The sequence below is a fragment of the Mycetomoellerius zeteki genome, unplaced genomic scaffold (assembly GCF_001594055.1).
Source record: "Mycetomoellerius zeteki isolate Tzet28-1 unplaced genomic scaffold, Tzet1.0 scaffold317, whole genome shotgun sequence".
Classification (NCBI taxonomy): domain Eukaryota; kingdom Metazoa; phylum Arthropoda; class Insecta; order Hymenoptera; family Formicidae; genus Mycetomoellerius; species Mycetomoellerius zeteki.
Window position 1 is genome coordinate 5,452 of NW_017257302.1, and position 5,063 is coordinate 10,514.

Sequence of the window (5,063 nt, forward strand, 5' to 3'; positions counted from 1 at the left end):
AAGATGGAGAATGATATTAGATTTCCGAGCTTTAAATGAAAAAAACTATCGGAGATGCATACCCGCTACCTAATATCGTCGACATCTTGGATCAATTAGGCGGAGCACAATACTTCTCAGTATGCGACTTAGCATCTGGATTTCATCAAATAAAAATGGATTCCGCAGATAGTCATAAAACTGCATTTACAACTCCTTTTGGTCACTATGAATTTGATCGAATGCCTTTCGGATTAAAAAATACACCCGCTACCTTCCAACGATTAATGGATCTAATATTATCAGGATTGCAAGGTGAAGAATTGTTTGTGTATATGGACGACATTGTCATCTATGCTGCCTCTTTAGAAGAACATGAAAGAAAATATAAATTGTTAATAGAACGGCTACGCAAAGCTGATTTAAAATTGCAGCCCGATAAGTGCGAGTTCTTGAAAACTGAAGTCACATACTTAGGGCATGTGATTAGTAAAAATGGGGTTAAATCAGATCCTAAGAAATTAGAAGCTGTAAGACAATTTTCAAAGCCTAAAACACCCAAAAACATCAAACAATTTCTCGGATTAGCCGGATATTATCGGAGATTTATACCAAACTTCTCGAAATTAGCCAAATTCCTCACCTATCTATTAAAAAATGACATCAAATTTGAATGGACCGTGGATCAAGAAAACTCCTTTCAAGCATTAAAAGAGATATTGTGCGAAGAACCTGTTTTATAATACTCTGACTTCTCCAAACCTTTTATTTTAATCACTGATGCTTCCGAAATAGCTGTTGGAAACATCCTATCACAAGAAGAAATAAATAAGGATCGATCTATAGCATATGCTTCGCGAACTCTAACTGAAAATGAAATAAAATACGATACTTATGAGAAAGAAGCTTTAGCTATAGTATATTGCGTCAAGCATTTTAGACCTTATTTATATGGACGGAAATTTACCTTAGTTACAGACCATAAACCTCTGCTCTGATTTAAAAATGCACAGGATGCAAATATGAGAATACTTCGCTGAGATTAAAATTAGCCGAGTACGATTACGATGTAGTATACAAGGCAGGTAAGACTAATATAAACGCCGATGCCTTATCACGAAACCCGGTAGATTTTGAGGAAGTAAATTGCAATATAATTAATCACCACAAGCCTTTGAATCCTAGTGATCCAAAAGATGTAGAAGTGATTTCTAAAATGCTAGAGGAATCGGACGAAGAGAATGAAAAGGATAAAGATTTTGAATTATATTTATCAGATGACGAACCATTTGAAGACTTCGTACCAAACGATAATACATCTGAAGAAGATAGGAACTCAACACCTCTTATACAAAAGGAGATAAAAGAATCACAAGAACTACAAACTATGGATAATGCTTCCGCGCTCGATCCTCTCCAGAAGAACAGAATACGAACTCGAAGCTAAACAGCAAAAAATAGAGATGCTCAGCCGGATATGTTACGCAGAGATTTCCCACAGCAGGAGGACGAAATTGAAAGAGATGAGGACAGAAATGATTCATTAGATGAAGAAAGAGATACAGCCAACGACGATGAAGGAAACAGAGAAGAATCAGGGGAGGAGCATAAAAATCAGAAATTAAAAAGAAAATCAGGACCTATTGTTATTAGCGACCAAATAGTTAAAGACAATATTCTTGATTCTCGCGAATTATTATTTTTGCGAAAGGATAATATTGCATATTTTGTCGACACCAATGGAAAATCGCTGGACTCAGGTTCACAAAAACTATTCGAAAGGAACGAGATCCCTCGCTTAGCAGATCTCGCTTTAGGTAAAACCAAAGTCGTAAAATACAAAAGACACTACCATTTAGCTTTACCTATCGGCGAAGGACAGCATGAGGGACCAACAATGACCTTCATCCAAATTTCTGCAGTAATAAAAGATTTACGGACTGTCGCCGAAAACTTAAAATTAGAAATTATTAGCATCGCTAAAACCGATTATGTTAACAACGTGTCATGGAACAATATTAAAACTGTATTGCAATTAACTTTTGTGGATTCAACAACTAAATTAATTATATGTAATGGACTAGTTAAATATCCACCCAAAGATTTTCGACCTACGATCATCGGAGAAATGCATTGCCTACCTACGGGAGGACACCGAGACGTCACAAAGACATATAACCGAATAAAACATAAATACCATTGGGAAAACTTGAAGTCCGATGTTCAACTATACATACAACAATGTTTGCAATGCCAATTGAAAAAATTAGTACGCGTAAAAACGAAACAATCTATGATAATCACCGATACACCAGGATCGTCTTTCTACAAGGTAGCCATGGATATCGTAGGACCATTACCTAAAACTGAAAGATGTAATATGAATATATTTTAACCCTGCAAGACCAATTAACTAAATTTTGTATGGGAACACCACTACCGGATCAAACATCAGAAACGATAGCAGAAGCCTTCGTAGACAAATTTATTTGCGTATTGGGAGCACCTAAAGCTATATTAACAGATCAAGGGAGAAATTTCATCAGTGAGTTAATGAGAAAAATAGCAAAAATATTTAGAATTCGTAAATTTCGTACAACCGCGTTTCGCCCTCAATCGAATGGATCTTTAGAACGGTCACACTACGCATTAGGAAAATACTTGAAACAATACGCCAGTGAACAGAAACAATAGGACCGATGGATCGGTTTAGCCATGTTCAATTACAACACTAGCGTCTATGAAGCCACAAAACATACTCCGTACGAATTAGTGTTCGGAAAAATAGCAAGAGTACCGTTAAATGAGCTCTTAAATCCTAAAGATAAAATAGCTAATTACGACGATTATATAATAAATTTAGTTACACAACTCCACACAATCCAAACAAATGCTCGTGAAAACGTCATTGAATCCAAGGTTAAATCGAAGAAACATTATGACAAGAAAATTAACCCACAGAAATTCAAGCCTGGAGATTACGTATTTTTATTAAAGGGGCCAAAACCCGGTAAATTTGGAAACCAATATACTGGTCCCCATGAAGTTTTGGAAATATTAAACAGAAATAATATTAAAATTAAAATAAAGAAAAACAGCCGTATCGTGCATCCGAACCGACTGCGAATTTCCCACATAAAATCAACTCTTAATTAAATAAACTATAGTAATAAAATAAAATCGGAATTTCAGATGGACCCTCGAAACGGGCAATTCTCATATATAGCTGATATATCTCGAGATGCATGTCGACTCATGCATACTTAGCATGGAAGCTTCGAAATAGCCGGAACTCACATAACAGGTTTGCAATCTAATCAAACCGCATCACGTCCGATAGTTTTAGCCGGGCATGTCGACAAGGACGGCTCATGTACCGGCAGTGCCTACTCTGATCCTTATGGAACTTGGGGAAATGTCATCGTATTAGGCAGCCTCAAAATTATATTTCAAGATTATATTGCTGACCTTTGGATAAACACAAACCGTGTACACCTTAGATCAGGAGTAACCTGTGAACTAAGTTCTACTCATTGCACTGACATAGAAGGAGGAGACACCTTTTGGGATCCCGTACCCGTCGATCACTGCAGATCTTCTGATTATGGCGTATTATACAACGGATACGCTAATAAAATACTTGATGCTACCAATGAACGATCCCAAACGGTTTACTCAATAACCACAACAAGCATGATCCTTTCTTTAACTAGCACTGGAACATATACCACCTGTGGACATACACTTACCAGAACCGAACACCCAAAATTAATAATTTTTAAAACATCGCCTGGTGTTAAAGTTTTTAAAAGCTCTGGCTTTATAGCAGTAAACATCGATATCTTCACATACATAAACTCGAAATTTATATACGTAGAAAGATACGTTCGTACCCAAATTAATCAACTGTATAGGAACATATTATTGCAATAATACCAACTTGAATATCGTATGATGCAAAATCCATTAGCTATAGCTGCTAGATCGCTTGACGTCTTCGCATATCATTTTATGAAAGGACCTGGATATATGGCACTTTTGGCAGGAGAAGGTAATTCACATGGTAAAATGTGTACCGGGCGAAATAAAATTAGCTCACACTACCGAATGTTACGAGCAGCTCCCAGTGCTACGAGGAAACGAAACATATTTTTTGACTCCGCAAACACATATATTAATACGCCACGGAACCCAGATTACTTGTAACTCGTTTGCACCCACCATGTACCTTTTAGGAGACTCATGGTATAAAATTATGCTTAAACCGGTAGACATTACCACCCACCATTATGAAACCTTCAACTAAACCGTCATGGAAATACGTCAGTCCTGGAGCACTAGCGACTAGTGGAATATATTCACAAACCCCGACTTGGAAGAGCTTAAAGATCACATAATGTTCCCCGTGGAGCGACCTGCAATCCTTAATACCATGGCAAGAGGAGTATTAGGGTGGTCAACCGTAATAAATGGAGAATCACTTTCTAATCTCATAGATGAAGCATCAATAGAAAGAATTGCTATCTCCGCTTGGGAAAAATTCTGGAATAAGTTTTTAATCTTTGGTAATGTCAGCGCCGGATTGATAGGGATATATTTAATTGCTACAATTATTAAATTGCTACTAGACACATCCGTACATGGATATACCCTACATACGGTGTACGATTGGTCGGTGTACCTGTTGAGAGCCTGTTATGAGACTCATTTACTTAACTTTTATTACACCTAGGAAAAAATAAACCTAAGGACACGAATCCAAGCGCTCCGGATACTGATTTATAAGAACATAACGAAACTGAGATTAAGTTGGAACCTATTTATCCCCTCCTTTCCCCACAGGAAGATTCAACTTACACTCTCGAATTAAGAGGCTAAGCACGGAAAAAAAGGGAAAAAATCCATACTTTTTCGATTCCTTACATCAATCAATATACATATAAATAAATAAATAAATGAATAAATAAAAAAATAAGTAAATAAATAAATAAGTAAACAAATAAATAAGCACGAATTATATACATATACTCGTATATAACAAGATAGCATGCGGCGTCATGCAGGCATTTTAAATACTACGATAA